The sequence below is a fragment of the Coenobita brevimanus genome, unplaced genomic scaffold (assembly GCF_032717465.1).
Source record: "Coenobita brevimanus isolate Jiangsu-jjx unplaced genomic scaffold, ASM3271746v2 jjx.HiC_scaffold_2567, whole genome shotgun sequence".
Classification (NCBI taxonomy): Eukaryota; Metazoa; Arthropoda; class Malacostraca; order Decapoda; family Coenobitidae; genus Coenobita; species Coenobita brevimanus.
The window spans coordinates 132476-152102 of record NW_027643508.1 but is presented as its reverse complement, the minus strand read 5'-3'; the positions used below and the strand labels follow the sequence as shown (position 1 = coordinate 152102).

Below are 19627 nucleotides of genomic sequence, written 5' to 3'. Positions count from 1 at the left end.
ACCTCCTACCTACCTACCTACCTACACTGGAGGTCACAGGCAGTAGGCAATACAGAGAGAGGAAGACAGTTGCGAGCTGACCTACTGCAGACATGTACGACTGGAAGTACTGGTTAACTTACCTCCTACCTACCTACCTACACATCTGCCTACCTACCTACCTACACTGGAGGTCATAGGCAGTAGGAAATACACAGGCAGTAGGCGATAGAGACAGGAAGACAGCTGCAGAGCTGAGCTGTTGTATACATGAAGGACTGGGAGTAACAGGTAATTCTTGCATTAGAGACTTGGACTGAAAAGGGATGAGAGTTTGCTGCCAGATGGGTGCTGTGTGCCCTCTCATAGGTGAACGCTGTATATGTAGAGGATGTGGGAGGGGAGGAGGGGGAGAGGGAGACCAAGGATGAGGTGGAGGGGTTGGGTGGAGAAGTATAGGAAGGTAGGGAGTTAGAGTCAGAGAGAGGGCAACCAGATGGTAGTGGAGAGGGTGACATGGAGGTGATTTGTTTATGATCATCCCTTAGGAATTAAAGCATCTGGCAATGGGTAGATAGATAGATAGAAAGATCGATAGACATTGATAGATAGACAGACAGAAGGATGGATGGACAGACAGATAGACAGATACAGAAATAGTGGATGGGAAGACCTAATTTAACTGGAAAACTTGAAAAACAGTAAATTAATGGATTTTTTACACTGTGCAATATAACTGTGTATGAAAAGAGAAGGAAGGATGATAGGAGAAATGAAAGAGAATGAAGAAGTAAGGATGGGAGAAGAAATGAAAGAGAATGAAGTAAGGAAGGAAGGGAGAAGAAATGAAACAGATGTAAGGAAGGAAGGGAGAAGAAATGAAACAGATGTAAGGAAGGAAGGGAGAAAAAATGAAAGAGAATGAAGGAAGGATGGAAGGGAGAAATGAAAGAGAATGAAGTAAGGTTGTGGTAGGTAAGGGCGCTCACCATCCACTCACTCGATACAGTGCTGCTCTCGGGTGTCTGCCCTTTCCTCTCCATCCTTCTTTCCTTCCATTCTCTTCTGTCTTTCTTTCCTTCATTCTTTCCTTGTCCTTCTGCCTACGGGTAACTTTACACTCCCTCTTCTGTCTTTCTTTCCTTCATTCTTTCCTCTTCCTTCAGCCAGTGGGTGACTCTACACTGAGTGACAAGCCAAATGGTTTCCTGTACACCAGGAAACCATTTACTATGCTTGGTGGTAACCATATAACCAGATTTTGGCACCTGGTGGTTTAATGGGTAAATATTGCACTCCAATTGGATTGAGCCAGTGAAGGTTTATATCCAAGGGATGGTTGGGGTTGATTGCTCATGTAATGGCACTCAGGGATGAGTGAGGCTGGTCACTCTCATCTTAAATGTCGGGACCAACTGCCTAGCCCCGGGCTCCTATGCTCCTCATGGGGCAATGTAGGATTGGATGATGGAGAGATGGATGGATGAAGTAAGGAAGGATGTGAGAAGAAATGAAAGAGAATGATGTAAGGAAGGAAGGGAGAAGAAAGGAAAAATACAGCAAGGAAACAGGGTGAGAGGAAAGAAAAAAGGAAGTATGGAAGGAAAGAGAAAGTGAAGAAGCAAGGAAGGGAGAAGGAAGAGAAGGGAGGGAGAAGAAATGACAGAGAATGAAGTAAGAAAGGAAGGGAGAAGAAAGGAAAAACAGAGCATGGAAATAGGGTGGGAGGAAAGAAAAAAGGAAGGAAGGAAAGGGAATGTGAAGAAGCAAGGAAGGGAGAAGGAAGAGATGGAAGGAAGGAAGGAAGAAGGAAGAGATAGAAGGGAGGGAGAAGAAATGAAAATGAATGAAAGAAAGAAAGAAGAGAGAAAGGAAAAATACAGCAGGGAAATAGAGAAGCAGGAAAGAAAAAAGGAAGGAAGGAAAGGGAATGTGAAGACGCAAGGAAGGGAGAGGGGAGGGAGAAGAAACGAAAATGTATGAAGGAGAGAGAGAGGAGAGAGAAGGGAAAATACAGAAAGGAAATTGGGAAGGAGGAAAGAGAAAAAGAAGTATGGAAGGAAAGCGAGGGCGAAGAAGCAAGGAAGAGAGAGGTTACCATCCTTTCCAGAGAATTTATTTTTACTCTAACTTGGCCTAAAATTACCATCTCTCCACCTTGAATGCTGAGATGTAATAATAGATTAACGCTAGATTATAATGCTAGTCATGAAGAAGTGCTATGGAATGGATGGTGTGTTGCATCTTGTCCTGCTAGTCAGCTATGTGAAATAAGCTGCAAAAGAACAAAAATCTGGGCCAAGTTAAGGTGAAAGAACTAGAGTACCATATTCCCTGTTAATCCCATGTTACTGCTAAATATGCAAGGTAGAATGATGGAAATTTTACACCTAGTTGAGGAGAGCCATGTGGAGAGGATGGAGAGTGAGAGACTAGCTAGGAGAGTGTAAATAAGTGAGGTGGAGGGGAAGAGGGAGGGGGAGACTGAGGATGAGATGAAGGGATGGAGCAAAGAGAGATATGAGTAAGGGGGGTGTAAGCTCGGGGAAGGGAGTGAAATGGCAGGGGACAGGGTGACATGGAGGCAATTTGTTTGTGGCCACCCCTTACAGGATTAAGGCATCCAGCTATAGATAGATAGATAGACAGATTAAAGAGAGTGGAGGATAGTTAATTATTATCCACTATTACCCAGAAAAGATGCAGTACAGAACCTAACCCAACCTAAAATAATATTCCAGCAAACCCAACCCAACCCATCTGGGTTTAGTGTACAAAGCCACTCTCACAAGATATTGATAATTGTTTTGCTCCTGTCAGCAGCAATCATCAACAAGACTTTTCTTGTATGTGAGAGGATGGAGGATGACAACAGGGTGTGGAGGGTGAGAAGTGTGAATGTCAGGGGTTGGCGAGAGGCAGACTGAAAAAGACCTGGGATGAGATCATAGAGTGTAACCTCAGGGATAAGAGACTGAACAGGGAGGCTGCCAGAGACTGAGCAGCGTGGAGAGCCACCATCAGGTGCAGAGATCAAGCAGCATGGATAGCCATCATTAGGTGACCAAAGCCAACACATGTAAGCATGTTTAAGCCTTTATAAATGATATAATGAACAATACAATGGCATTTCGTTTGCAAACTGGTGTGAGATTATTAATAAACTTGGAGTTCTGAAGAGGTAATAGAAAAGAATGTCAACATCTGCCACAAGTGAACAAATGACACACAACACCATCAGGATCACCAAATTTGACAGTAATACTGAGTGACAGTGGCCTTGTACAACTACACCAGCCATCCTGACTTGGAAAATTAATGTTTTGCCAGGCTGCTGCTGCTGCTGTTGAAAGCAGTGATGAGAAATAGGGAGGTGAGTATGGAAGTCAATACAGAAGGTTTACTGCGGTGTATGCTTACTGCACTGGTAATGTCATCAAGTGGTGGCCAACAGGTTTTACAAAAGTGTAGTTATTACATGCTGTACAGATTACTGCTTACCGTATGATGGAACAACAGAGATGCAATTCTGGTAAATGGGTCCTTCTTGTCTAAATGAACAGTGTCAAGACCTCTTGCTGCCACAGCCACCATAAGCAGGCACTGGTGGCCACACCTTGTCCTGCATCTGAGGATTGAAATAAAGAAATGGTTACAGATGGTTCTTTAAATCTATTCTCTAATATTTTTAACATACCCAACAGCGAAACATATTAACATTATTTCACTTAGTACCATTGGTTAAAATGAAAATATACCTAAGCAGATTTTGTCTTTATCAATGAAAGAAAAGTTGAGGGCATTCATTGTTAAACCCTGTCACACTTAACTATAAAAAAATAAAAAGTCAATACTCTGATACAAGGTAAGCAATTGTATAACTGTTGCAATAAAATATAACTAAAGGTGACAAGCAAGATACAGTATAACCTTGGACCTAACAAGAAAACAATACAGATAAAAGAAAACATCAGCCTTTGCAAGACAACCCCCAATGATCACAATGAAAGCAAGACACTGTACACAAACACCTGTATGCACTAAGAAAATGTTATCAAATTACACACAGTTTTAATTTTGCTGATTTCAGCAAGCAAAAAACCTTAGCACGATTATGTGATACAGAATTTTAATGGCAAGAATAAATGAGACAAACACATCTATCCTAGAAAGTCATAGGATGACTTAAACACCCCTCACCCTATCATCATCACTTCCAACCAAGCTTCCCATCACAGAGACCCCCTTCCTAAGCTGAGTAAAATCGTCTGGCAGCAGCAAGAATAAAATCATCTGGGACACAGCAACAATACACTGAGAAAAGATGTAACAGTACTGAAGAGGTTCAAAAATACCAACATGGACTGGTTGTGATGCAGGTTAAATATCAACAAAATCACATTCCACTGAACAATATTTACTCTTCACTAACTTGGCCCAATTTTTCAGTCTTTTCCAGCTGTGTCACATAAGAGTAACTCGAGGCACAGAAAGGCAATGCTATTACTCATAATCCTTTCCACACTGTGCCTACTATCCTGTTTTAAGAAAGTTACAACTTATAATTCAGGCTGGAAAGATTTAAAATTTTTGGCTAAGCTAAAGTTCAGAGTATAATCTCAAGTAAGCAAATAAAACAAAATATAATGGCCATATTACTATAACAATGTGAAGGTGTGGACATGCTATATCTACCTATAGCCTGACACCTTCATCCTGTGAGGGTACATATCTCCTCCCTGTCCACTGCCATCTACCTGCCCTCCCCCCAGATTACACCCCCTGCCTCTCCCTCCACCTCACTCACATACACCCTCCTGATGAAGTTTCCTGCTCTCCATTCCCCCAACTTACACCCCCCTCTCATATATCTCTCCACTCCATCCCTCCATCTCATCCTCAGTCTCCACCTCACTCACATACACTCTCAGAATTAATCTTCCTACACCCTCCTCTCTCATGCACCTCTCCACTCCATCCCTCCATCTCATCCTCAGTCTCCCCCTGCCACTTTCCCCACCTCCACCTCACTCACACAAACCCCTACTTAGTCTCTCTCTCCATTCCCCCCCACTTACACCTCCCTCTCATACCTCTATTCCATCCCTCCACCTCACTCTCATATTCCACCCCCAACTTACACCCTCCTCTCCTATATACCTCCACTCATCCCTCCATCTCATCCTCAGTCTCCCCCTCCCTCTTACCCCACATCCACCTTACTCACATACACTCCTAGTTAGTTTCCCTCTCCTTCCCATTTCAATTTACAACATCCTCTACTCAATCCCTCAGTTTCCCTCTCCTCCCCCCTCCACCTCACACATTAGGGCCGATTCACACTACACGCTTCGTCTCCGTACGGCTTTCGTACGTTAATTATTTTATCGAAATCAATGGGGCTGTTCACACTATATTTTCCGTTTATTGTTCATCTTTCGTGCGGCTTTCAATCGTACGGATCGCCTACGTTTGGAAGAAATCTCTAATGAACGAAACGTATACGTATGGAAACGCTCCGTACCTCCACCGATCATTGTGAACATCAATACGTATCAGTCACGGTGTGTTTACAGAAAACAGAGGACAACTTCAGCCTGTCAATGCTTTTGGCCGTGAACAGTACTATAAGCAGTCATGAATGACGAGAAGTTATTAGAACTGGTCAGAGGCTACGAGGAACTATATGAAATGGGCAACAGAAAATACAACGATAACCATGTGAAAGAAAAAATATGGAAATTAATAGGAGAGGGATTGGAAAAATAGGGTAAGATATTTAAATATTTCACTATTTTATTATAACAGTGTGACAAATAGCATTTTATCCTTCATCCTATTCATTACCATTCATAGGGTATCTCTTAACACTCCATCCATTACCATTCACAGGTTCTCCCAACATCCTGTTCATAACCATTGGTAAGTTCTCTCTCAACCCTCTTTACGCCCATGGAAGAAAACCCTAACTAAGCTTTACAGAACCACTAAAAAAAAAAAAAAAAAAAAGGGGGGGGGGGAATAGGGGTTGCATTGTTTGAAAAAATAAATAAATAGATAGAGGGGTGGGAGAGGGGTTGCATTGTTTGATGGTCCTTAACTATGAGGTATGACAGTCTCCTTGGTTACTTCGTTTATTTTCCTATCGCTTACAAAGGCTTCAACATGCCTGCATAAGTTAGCCTTGGTCACCTAATGGCATCTCTCCATACTACTTGATCTCTGGCAGTCTCCCTGTCCAGTCCCTTATCCCTGAGGTCTCACTCTGACTTCATCCCAGGTCTTTTTTTTTAGTCTGCCTCTCACAACTCGACCCTAAACAATCACAGCTCTCACCCTCCATCCTCTCCACATGTCCATACCATCTCAACCTACCCCTCCTCATCACTACATCAATACATACAAGTCCCATTCTTCTTCTCAACTCTTCAACTGCAGTCCTAACACCCTTCCCAAGGCCTGTCATTCAAGGATGCACTACAAACAAATCTAATCATTGTCATTACTGTATGTTTAAGCCTATGAACATCCTCATCCTTCACTGCCCAGGTCTAACGTGCCACATACAAAGATCCCTTACCACTGAGGGAGAGCCCTCTCAATGTCACGAGGCAACAGCTCCCTGAACTTCCTCCAGCCACTCCTTATCCTAGCCACACAGCTAATACCAGCTCCACCTCCAGTACATAGCATGTCCTCAAAAAAAAAAAAAAAATCCTCTACACACTCAACAGCAAGACTAATCCTTTCATGCCTGAAATCTCCATATGCTCCCCCCCACACACTGCACACACCATGTCAGCATTTTTCACAGTCTAACACCACATACACAGCCTCTCACCAACACTGAACAAGTTGTAATTCCTTCCCACACCCTAGTGGTAATCCACACATGGCCACACTCCCTCAGCTTTGACAGTACCACCACCAGCCCTAGATACCATCACCCTTGGTTACTAGTTGTATCAACCCTCCAATCACACTACACACTGCCATCAACTGAGACAGGGAACAGGGATCTGTCAGGTTTGATAACATGCTATAACAAATTTAACAGACAATGGAGAAAGTTGCCTTCATGAGGTGGCAGTCTCCTTGGTTATGGCTACTAGTCATATCAATGTGCTATAGCAATACACTTTACAGGTACAGGAGGCTTGCTTTCATGTGTCTCCTAGGTTAATAGTCCTGCAGGTGGTAGGTGACTGTGATCATCCACTCACTTGATATACAGTGCAACCTCTTAAATTCGAAGTTCTTGTGTCCTTTTGATACTTTTGAAAAATTTGAACTTTTAATAAAGCATTTCTGTGGCTGTCTTAATTCTCATGGTTTAGACATGCTTTTGACACAAGCTTTGTTGTCTGGGCTAACTAGCTGGCTTCAGGCATCCTATTTTCCATTGTTAACACTACCATTTATCTCATCTCTTAACTCAAGGATCAGTACAATAATCGCTACAAACCATGAAGTGTTTTTCACATTTCCTTTCCTCATCTTGTGTATGTCCCCTTGTTCTAAAACACTTTGCAGTTCTATTCATATTTAACATCAATCAGTAAGTTGCAAGGGACAGTAATTATGCATTCATTTATTTACATAAAAACTACAGTACTGAACATGAATATTTACATCTTTCAGCAACCACCATCCACTCCTTGATGTAGCACTGCCCGCTATCTCCATCATTATTTTTGTTTCTGTCCTCCTCTCCCTATTTCTCACATCTTTCCTGTCAATCTTTATTACTCCTTCCTTTTCAGGTGGCTTTACATTGAGTAACATGCCTAATGGTTTCCTGTAAGCCAGAACACCATTTACAATGCTGGGTGGTAACCATATAACCAACACATACGTGATGCTACACTTCACATATTGTGCACTGATTACACAGTTTATTTTATGACATTTTATGATACGTACAATTACTGCCAGTCTGCATTACTATAATCTTGCAGAAATATTGCAATCTCAGTGATGAAATACTTAAGTACATGTGTGTGTGTGAAAAAAAATGGACGATGACGGTGGTGGTTTATATCTGCTCAAAAATAGATTGCACAGTGGTTTAACACTGATGCAAATGATCTATTAGAATTACACTAAGACTGCTGCCTACCAACAATCATGCTTCAGTCAAAAGTGAATAAAATCAGTTGATGTCTGACAAGTGGTGTTGCATGGTGTTGTGTGATAAAGGAATATTTACCATAATTCCACTCCAAAACTTAAAAACCTTATCACACTGCTTTGTAATGTCATACACTGTCAGGTTTAACACCACCGCTATCTTTGACAACACCTGCAATGAGTTATTTACTCTAGTTTCAGTTGGTACAGCACTGAGAACTGTCAAATTTGTCATACATGGTAGTTTCCATCACCAATCATTTCACAACACACACACTAAGTACTTGTGGCTGCATTCTTATACTGCATCAATTTTGTTCCCAGCACTGCACTAATTGGTAAAGCCAGGACACCTGTTTGAAGCCACAATTATGGTCAAATATCTCTGGCAGCCTCCCTATTCAGTCCTAGCCCTGAGGTCACACCCTATGGCCTCTTCCCAGGTCTTTTTCAGTCTGCCTCTCACCCCTACCCTCAACCTTGCCACTTATCACCTTCCGCACCCAACTGTTACTCTCCATTAAAAATAAAATCAAGGCATTTGAGAGAAGAACAAGTACCAATGGAACTTACAAATCTGCATATAAGACAAGGTTTTACTATCACACCACTGATTTCCCTAGATAAATAGCTAAGGAAGAGGTGTTTGGGAGCTTCCTTTTGAATGCAGGGGTCTCCAACTGACTTAAGTTTAACCCCTAAAATAAATCATTACAGAAGAGATGTCAGGGAGCTTCCTGTTGTGTGTTAATTCACTCCTGCCACAGCCAATGGTTTTATCCAGCTCTGGGGATATTTTATTTACTGATGGGGTAACAATGGCTATCTGTCTTCTGTTGCAAGTCTCCAAAGACTTAAAACTATATGGAAAATTTAAGAATGAAACCTAAGGCACAAGGGGTGGCAGTGATCATTTCCTGGGATATGGTTGTTAGCACTGCCAATTTAACTGCAGCACACTTACTGCAAATAATTCCACTTAGCAAAATTGAGTTTTTAATGTTCTGCATGATTCTTGCAACTTTAGCTTCCTCAGCTATTTAAGCACAAGTTGCAGTGCATTTTGACTAACACCTACTGAGGCCAGTTCTGCAACCAACTGGCAATTAACAAAAGCAGCACCACAGCAAGATTTATTTATTTAAATGGCTCTTGTAGCTTTAAGGGTTGCTGACCTCTGGGCTATGGGAAAGGTGTACAGGCAAGGTAATGTCAATCTGGCATTAAGCTGTATCCCTCCACAAAAGGACAAAAAGCTATACCAATTTATGGGCTAAAATCAGTGCTTCCATCTCACTTAGATTTCTTAACCAAGGAAAAAATAATCTTGCCACTTAGCTATACTGTAGTCTGTCCTTCACCTGATGGAACTGGCCCATTAACATTGCTATTACTCTTTGAACAGCACCATATAGTACTGAATACACATCAAAGCACTTGTTTTTATACGAGAATATATAACCCCTCCACTTCTGTGATGCATTTAGTATATTGTTGCTGTATGACTTTACCTATTGTAGAATATGTAACAGTCTAACATTTGCCAGAATACTGTAGATGTAGCAGTAGTCTAATTTTACCTACTTAATATATACATGTGCGGTTTAATATAAGCCAGAGTACTGTAGATTACAGTATGTAGTAGTAGTAGTCTAACATTACAGTGCCTACTTTAGTACATGATGGAGTAGCCTAACATATGTCTAACATTACCTACCATACCTTGCTGGTGGTGCAGTGGGCAGGGTGGATGGCAAGTCCTGCGTCAGGTGTTACACTGTCTCCCTCAAACACTTGTGGCTGTGACTGCAGGAGGAACTGCCGGGAGTGCCTGGTGAGGAGAACATCTGGCGTGGACTCATTAGACCGCTCAGGTTCTGTTGGGAATGGCACATAGTTAGGGAATAATATCACCAACATTTTATCCAAATTTCCCATACAGGGTGTTGCATGAAATGTTTGACAAACTTCAGCAAGTTGTTCTTGGGACAATTTTGAGTTAAGAATCGCTGTATCAACATGGGTTTAATTTCTCATCTATTATGCTCAGGTTCTGTTGGGAATGGCAGCAGATTAAAGACTGGTATCTGCAAAATGTTATCCATCACCACCACCACCAGGATTATCATCATCATCGTGTCTTTTTTCCCCACCTGCAAGTGGGGTTAGGTGGGGTCCAGAAGGCAAGGAAGAGGAAGTAACAAGATAGTGATGGACATAATCATTTTATCCAACCTTCCTATATTTTAAAAATTCAATGCAGCTTTATAATGAACCATGAGTATCTTTTAAGTAAACAGTTAAGTCACCATCAATTTAACAATGAAACCACCAAGACATGGAGTACTTGGAGAACACAACACCTAAACCCTTCAATCACCAAGCCCTTGCCCTGTGACTGTGACCTTTGACTGATCATTCCAAATACAGTAATGTGCCTTACTTGTAACGATGGCTTTTTGTATCCTGGCTCCCTCTCTGCACCAGCTTCAACTTGTTCTTCAATTTACTCCTCAGACCACCAGCTTCTTTCATCACCTTAGCCACATCTTTCTTCTCTTTGGTCATCTTTTTCCCTTCTGCTTCCTTCATCCTGCAAAATCAATTATCATAATCAGTACAACATTGCCATTTACAGTTGTATTCTTGGTGGATTTGGATATATCTCAGCACCTCTTTTCTGAGCCATTCACTGTGCACATTTCATCTCAGTGTGGTTTTGTATATTACTGATGCCAACACTGTCACTGTACAAGCACCATAAATAACAGTGCATAATGCTGAGGTGTAATATACAAAAAGGGTTGTTATGAGAAAGGGTTGTATACAAGAGAGGGGCATGTGAACTGAGAACACAATAGTGAAATGATGGGGGACAGGGCGACATGGAGGCGATTTGTTTGTGGCAACCCCTTACGGGATTAAGGCATCTGGCAACAGATAGACAGATGGACAGATAGGTTGTTAAGGAAGGGCTGCTATCAAGCCACCTATGCTCCCTACACCATTTAACCCTTTGACTGGACCTGATGCACACAGTTTTTATTCAAGCTAACACCAAAGTATTTTATAAAACTATGACAGTTACTAGCAGTCACAGGCTCATGAAAACTAACTAGAAATAAACTCTTTCTCTGTAACTGATCCATCTAAAAGTTATATTTAGGCAAACACTACATGATTATACTCAGGTTTAAACTAGTGCACAACAGATGCTGACATACAATATATCAAGTAATACAGCATCAGTACAGGTACTTCAGGTTTAAAAAAAAAAAGCAGCACACATTCAGGAGTGGTATTTCCCTCCTCATTTAACTTACGTGCTATTATAAATGTGACAGTCTGCCTCTCACAATCCTACCCCCGACGTTCACACTTCTCACTTTCCACACCCAACTATCATCCTCCACCCTCTCCACATGCCCAAACCATCTCAATCTACCCCTCATCACCACAACACCAATACACCTCAGTCCCAGCCTTTCTCTCAACTCTTCAGTCATTAACCAGCCCCCCAGGCCTCACATCCTAGTTAAATCAACCCAACCTAATCTAGCTTAACCTCACCTAACCCAGTCTAATTGTATTTAACCTCACAATCTCACGTAACCTCCCCATACTTAACATAACCTATTTTGAAGCAGCCTAACTGAATCTAACCCTACCTAATCCTACCCAGTCTCACTTAACCATACCATACCCGACCTAACCCAACCCAGTCAAGCCTAAAATGACCTAATCCAACCGAACCTAACCCAGCTTAACCCAACTAAATAAAACCCATCCCAAAACCTATCAAAACCGACGTATTCTAAAGCAATCTAACCTAATCCGTCTATATCTAGTCGAACTGAAGCCAACCCAACCAAAAATTACCTAATCAGACCAAACCCTGCCCAAAGTGACCTAACCTAACTTTCGATCGGCTATATATTCGCTAATAAATTTTGCTGCCTGAAAAAAAGTCTACGGATGTCAAATTCCAAGTTTCGCCTGTTCAGTGTACTCGTATACCTGTGTGTGTGTGTGTGTGTGTTGAGTTGTCTGTGTGTACGTAGGTGAGCCTGTGTTTGTGTCGGGGAGGGATACAGGGTGTGGAGGGATGGACAAGATCACAAAGCCTGTGTGAATGGAGGTTTGGGTATGGATGTTAGTAAATGAGTGTGTGTGTGTGTGTGTGTGTGTGTGTGTGAACAAAAGGATATTAACCAGCCTTATGCAAAAATATATTGTTAAGAAAATCTTTGCTTGACTGGTGCGATGTCCTGTGTGTTACCACGGCAACCTCCCACACCACCAGTTACATAAACACATTTCCACACCAAGATCCATTAGAGAGTATTGTTTGTGTGTGTGTGTGTGTGTGTGTGTGTCTAACGTGGATATGCATGTGTGTAAGTGCAGTAATGTGTGCTACGGTGTGTGCTTGTATCAGTGGCTGTGTGTACCAGTGCCAGTGTGTATCAGTGCCAGTGTGTATCAGTGCCAGTGTGTATCAGTGCCTGCGTGTATCAGAGCCTGTGTTTATCAGTGCCTGTGTGTATCAATGCCTGTGTGAATCAGTGCCAGTGTGTATCAGTGCCAGTGTGTATCAGTGCCTGTGTGTATCAGTGCCAGTGTGTATCAGTGCCAGTGTGTATCAGTGCCAGTGAGTATCAGTGTCTGTGTGTATCAGTGGCTGTGTGTATCAGTGCCAGTGTGTATCAGTGCCAGTGTGTATCAGTGGCTGTGTGTATCAGTGGCTGTGTGTATCAGTGCCTGTGTGTATCAGTGCCAGTGTGTATCAGTGGCTGTGTGAATCAGTGCCAGTGTGTATCAGCGCCAGTGTGTATCAGTGCCAGTGTGTATCAGTAGCTGTGTGAATCAGTGGCTGTGTGTATCAGTGGCTGTGTGTATCAGTGCCTGTGTGTATCAGTGCCAGTGTGTATCAGTGCCAGTGTGTATCAGTGCCAGTGTGTATAAGTGGTTGTGTGTATCAGTGCCTGTGTGTATTTGGGCCTGTGTGTATCAGTGCCTGTGTGTATTTGGGCCTGTGTGTATCAGTGCCTGTGTGTTTCAGTGCCTGTGTGTATCAGTGCCTGTGTGTATCAGTGCCTGTGTGTATTTGGGCCTGTGTGTATCAGTGCCTGTGTGTTTCAGTGCCTGTGTGTATCAGTGCCAGTGTGTATCAGTGCCTGTGTGTATCAGTGCCAGTGTGTATCAGTGCCAGTGTGTATAAGTGGCTGTGTGTATCAGTGCCTGTGTGTATCAGTGCCTGTGTGTATCAGTGCCTGTGTGTATCAGTGCCTGTGTGTATCAGTGCCTGTGTGTATTTGGGCCTGTGTGTATCAGTGCCTGTGTGTTTCAGTGCCTGTGTGTATCAGTGCCAGTGTGTATCAGTGCCTGTATGTATCAGTGCCAGTGTGTATCAGTGCCAGTGTGTATAAGTGGCTGTGTGTATCAGTGCCTGTGTGTATCAGTGCCTGTGTGTATCAGTGCCAGTGTGTATAAGTGGCTGTGTGTATCAGTGCCTGTGTGTTTCAGTGCCTGTGTGTATCAGTGCCTGTGTGTATTTGGGCCTGTGTGTATCAGTGCCTGTGTGTATCAGTGCCTGTGTGTATCAGTGCCTGTGTGTATCAGTGCCAGTGTGTATCAGTGCCTGTGTGCATCAGTGCCTGTGTGTATCAGTGCCTGTGTGTATCAGTGCCTGTGTGTATCAGTGCCTGTGTGTATCAGTGCCTGTGTGTATCAGTGCCTGTGTGTATCAGTGCCTGTGTGTATCAGTGCCAGTGTGTATCAGTGCCTGTGTGAATCAGTGCCTGTGTGTATCAGTGCCTGTGTGTATCAGTGCCTGTGTGTATCAGTGCCTGTGTGTATCAGTGCTTGTGTGTATCAGTGCCAGTGTGTATCAGTGCCTGTGTGTATCAGTGCCTGTGTGTATCAGTGCCTGTGTGTATCAGTGCCTGTGTGTATCAGTGCCTGTGTGTATCAGTGCTTTTTTAGATGAGGACTCCAGACTACTGATGCATATTCCAGGGCTGGTCTAATGAATGATATTATCCTTCTCAGCATGTCTTCATTTATGTGTGTGTGTGTGTGTGTGTGTGTGTGTGTGTGTGTGTAATTCACCGGGTCGTGTGTGTGTGTGTGTGTGTGTGTGTGTTCTTACCTAATTGTATCTACAGGAATGAGTCGTACTGTCCCGTGTCTTAAACCATTTTTATCGTACATATCCTTAAATTTATGAATTGTTTTGGCACACACTTTCATCCGGTAGTGAATTCCACTGACCAATTGCCCTATTTGGGAAACTAAATTTCCTTACGTCTTTATTGCCTCTCTTTTTATGCAGTTTTTTGCAGTGTCCTCTTGCTGATGCATCCCCATAGGTTATATACTTATTTATGTCTATTTTCTCCTTCCCTGATATGCATTTATATAGTATACTGTATATAATATACAGTATAATCATGTCTCCTCTTTTCCTTCTCTTATATTATAAAAGAAGGAAAAGAGGAGACATGATTATACTGTATATTATATATACTATATAAATGCATATCAGGGTAGGAGAAAATAGACCTAAATAAGTATATAACCTATGGGGATGCATCAGCAAGAGGTCACTGCAAAAAACTGCATAAAAAGAGAGGCAATAAAGACGTAAGGAAATTTAGTTTCCCAAATAGGGCAATTGGTCAGTGGAATTCACTACCGGATGAAAGTGTGTGCCAAAACAATTCATAAATTTAAGGATATGTACGATAAAAATGGTTTAAGACACGGGACAGTACGACTCATTCCTGTAGATACAATTAGGTAAGAACACACAGACACACAGACACACAGACACACACACACACACACACACACACACACGCACACACACACACACACGCACACACACACACACACACATACATAAATGAAGACATGCTGAGAAGGATAATAACATCATTCATTAGACCAACCCTGGAATATGCATCAGTAGTCTGGAGTCCTCATCTAAAAAAGCACATAGACAAGATTGAAAAAGTTCAAAAGGCCGCTACAAGATGGATACCAAGCTTAAGGGACCTAAGCTACGAAGAAAGACTAAATAAACTGAATCTACCAACACTACAGGAGAGAAGGAAAAGAGGTGTCATGATAATGCTATATAAATGCATATCAGGAAAGGAGAAAATAGACATAAATGATTACTTAACATATGGAGAAGCATTAGCAAGAGGACACTGCAAAAAATTGCATAAGAAGAGAGGTGATAAAGACGTAAGGAAATTCAGTTTCCCAAACAGAGCAATTGAACACCATATTATGGTGTTTGCAACACCTTAAACCTTCTTTAGTTATACTTGTCAAGTAGTGCCCAATTCTCTTGCTGTATGGGGCTACTCTTGGATCAGCATTATTAAATTCTTTAGGCAACTTACCTCACTCCAGTTACCTCCATATTCACTTACCGCAGGTCTTTGCCGGTTCCACCTTTATATTTTGTAGTTTCCCAACCTCCCGTCACCCATCAAAGAAATACCAGTACTATATGACAATAGACCAGCTGGCCCACGCTAGTCAGCTCCTACACAAGTGTGACTAAATAAAAGAATGTCATAATCCCACTGGCTGGGGAAGCACCCAGCCACCTTTCTTACCAGTTTATTTCTGTATCGTGGTAGGTGGTGGCGACTATCATCCACTCACTTGATGTATTGCTGCCTACTTCCTCCATAGCCTTTATCATTCTTTTCTGTGCCTGTCCTCCTCTCTTCCTATTTCTCCCATCTTTCCTGTCACTTCTTATTGCTTTTCTTTCCTTTACAGGTGGCTTTACATTGAGTGACAAGCCAAATGATTTCCTGTAAGCCAAGAAACCATTTACAACGCTGGGTGGTAACCATATAACCAAACCATACATGCTCCCTACATGTCAACAAGTGGGTTGGTATCAATGTTCCCTTGTTTATGATCACAAACAAACTGCCACCATTCATACAGCAGTAATAGAAGAGTTGTGTAAGGTCAGCAAAACACATCACTAGGACTCAGGTGCTAAAATGCCTCCTGTGCTAAACACCACTGTCCACTACTAACGAAGGCTCTCTCATTTACCTGATCAATTATCCTGTATTCTTGTCTACAGGAGCATTTTGTTAAGTGCTCAGCAGCAGATCACCATCCTCCTTTCAGGGGATGCTGACCACCAGTCCCCTGAGTTCATATCTAGCTGAGTGAAGTGAAAACAATACATGAAGCTAGATGCTGAAGGATTTAATCACTCAGTTCAAAATGATGATGCCATCCTTTTTCTGAAGGAATCCTCAAACTGAGGTGAGCCATGCTTCTGTACACATGGCTTGTATTCTCATCAATTAAGCAAGCTCCCTAGCCCTTAGCTAGTTATTTTTGGATACAGCGGGGTAATAGGATTATATTAAAAAAATATGGATACTCAGTCTCTGCTTTTCTTATGAATCCATACATCTTTCCATGAATAAAAAAAAGCAAATAGTTGAGAACCTACAAGACTTATTTCTTCCAAGGATAATAGAAAAAAAGAAACCAAATCAATATACATTCATTCTGAGATACCTGGACATGTAACAGACGAGGTCACAGGCAATGGGAAGGACAGACTGAGGAAAGAAGTTCCTGAGCTGACCAGCCGTATAAATGAAAGTCTGAAAATACCAGCAGGTTCTAGTTTTAGACAGCTGGACCCTTGTTTCCTTCTGTACAGTTTTGTGTTTTATATTTTAAGCCTGGTTTAGTCAGCTAATTTATTGAGTTTTAAGGAAAACTTTTAATAGTGAAGCTTCAGCAAGGCCTTTGATCATCATCAATCATTCATCATCCATTCCTATGGTGCCCCATGAGAAGTGTAGGAGCCCAGGGCTTGGCAAGTTGGTCCTGACTTTTAAGATGAGTGCGACCAGCCTCACTCATCCCTGCTATACATCTTTACAGGCTCAATTAGACTGGAGCGCCTTAATTACCCACTAAACTACCCGAAGCCATAATGTGGTACCGTACTGGTTATATGGTTACCAGTGTAGTAAATGGTTTCCTAGAGTACAGGAAACCATTTGGCTTGTCACTCAGTGCAGAGTCACCTGTAGACAGACTGAAGAGGAAGGAATGAAGGAAAGAAAGACAGAAGAGCATGGAAGAGAAGAAGGAAGGAAGAGAGAAAAGGGCTACAGTCACCCGAGAGCAGTGGATGGTGAGAGAAAGGCCTTTGATAATAGGGGAATTTAAATAAATCTAACTTAACCACTCCAGTAAAAGCACATCTTTTAACTATTATTCTTGCTACTCCCAGATCATTTATGCTTTGCTTAAGGAAGACCTCTGGAAAAGAAAGGGCTAGTATCATCTGATATGAAAGGGTTAAAAATATGCACAGTCTGAGAATACTGTATCCCCTTTATTCTAAAATACCTATTTGATGATGATGATGATGATTCATATTTAAAGCCTATCCATCTCACTACTGTAGTGAAGACAGGGTGATGATAAGGATCATGATGCTTACTGGTATTCAAATCACCCTTTTAGTGACAGCAAAAAAAGGTTATGATGATGAAGACAATTATTATGATGAATCTTACTAACCATATTTATAACTGTGAGAGTGAGATGCTAATATTGTTACTGTTGATTATGATGACAAAATGTAACTCATGAGCAATTAAACCTGGTACTGACCTAAGAGTATGAAGAACCATACCAGTGAAGCCACCAGTGTCGCCAGGGAGAGGGTGAAGCCATGTTCCACCACTGACCTTTGCCTCACAGTGCTGCCCTGCAATACACATCAGTCACTGCCTCTGTTCTTGGGAAGCAGCTGTGTTATCATTAGCTTAAAGGACCCTGTAGTACCTCTTCCTTCACAATTTGGTATACCTTTGAATACCTATTAATTTTCTCTTTGCATATACAGTATAAATACAGCTTCATATCAGAACATGATTTTTTTTTATTAAGAAATATTTAATGAAATTATAAGAAACTGTATTTTAAATATATTCATGTCTTTTTATATATTTACTGGCCACATGGATTATATTATTTAGAGTTTACTGACCACAAACACTCTACGTAAATGTACATAAACATGGTCAAGCTCTTTTGGTCAAAAGACTGGGAAGCATGAGAGTTGGCAAAACTTGAGAAACACAGCAATAAAGCAATAAGCAGCATGTATTTTGGGTCTCACCAATGTAGGAGGAAGGACAGTGGCAAAAATACCCTGGGCTGGCATTGGCACAGGTTCCACCATTAAGACAGGGTGACCACTGACACTCATCAACGTCTTCACAGTGCCCACCCTCTCGTGTAACCTCTGATCCCTCTAGGCACCTGAAGGTCCATGGTTAACAATTATTTTAATTACTCTGCAGGACATATAAATCTTCACAGCAGTTAATTATATCATCATCATCATCATCATCATCATCATCATCCGGACCTCCTTTCCCACCCAAAGGCAGGGTGAGGAGTAGCAATGTCCAGACAGCCCAAAATTGCCCAATCCAATGGGCCACGCTTCCATTCACTCATCATTCAAGCCCCGGAATCCTGGCTCTATCGGATACGCCAAAAACATTCACCACGTTATGTAGCTTCACAGTTAATTATATTCTAGAATAATTTTGCTTTGTCATATTTTTTCCTGCAATACAATACTTAATTCACTCTGGTTTGGTTTCTGGTGTCTGATAACCCTATGAGCGAGGATGAAAGTATAAACAGTATCATGCTAGTGAAGAGACACAGACAGACAGACAGACTAAGAAATATTGTACATTCACACATTCTGTAATCCAGTGTTCCTTGTTCGCCAAAGTCAACCTTTTCTTTCATTGTTCGTAAAGAATTCTGGTCAAGTTCTCTAAGCATGAGGCCCTTTCATGCAGTTTCATTCCACATCTTCCTTGGTCTAACAATGGGGGCTATCCCTCCCACATTCAGCTCTCCCATCCAATAGCTCTCACACATTCTCACCATGTGTTCAAACCACTTTGACCTGTCCATGTGCATTACCCCACTAACATTCTCAATAGCCATGCAATCTCTTAATTTGTCCACAATGTTTGTTTCTTAATGTGGAACTTCCTCTTAATTTCCTCACACTGTGTATTTCTTAGTGTGGAATATATTACAAACTAACAGATGTGGACAGAATGAGACATGCAGATAAAGAGTGATAAAGAAAGTACTGTACTAACCCACATTCATGCCTCCACCAGACATCAATACAGGTGAATGTGGTGAGGCAGGTGACATTATTGCAGGCTGGTGGGGCAGTACAGCCAGCAGACACACTAGTGAACATGGTGGCTTGGGCTAGGGCTGATGTGTTAACCAGACGTGGCAGGGGCAGTGGCACTCCAGACACTCGTAGGTCATCCAGGCAACCTTAAACATCATTGGAGGAACACATATATAACAAGAAACAAGGTCCAAATTACCAAACACACGGATCTAGTCATACAACCATAATATAATACTGCTCCATCAAAAGAGAAGAGGTCTT

At 41.9% G+C, this 19627-nt stretch overlaps 1 pseudogene; it reads right to left on the bottom strand.

Annotated features, from left to right (window-relative positions):
• Window positions 1-3544: 3544 nt before the first annotated feature.
• Window positions 3545-19627, bottom strand: part of LOC145389868 (putative neural-cadherin 2) — a 45913-nt pseudogene continuing 29830 nt past the window's right edge.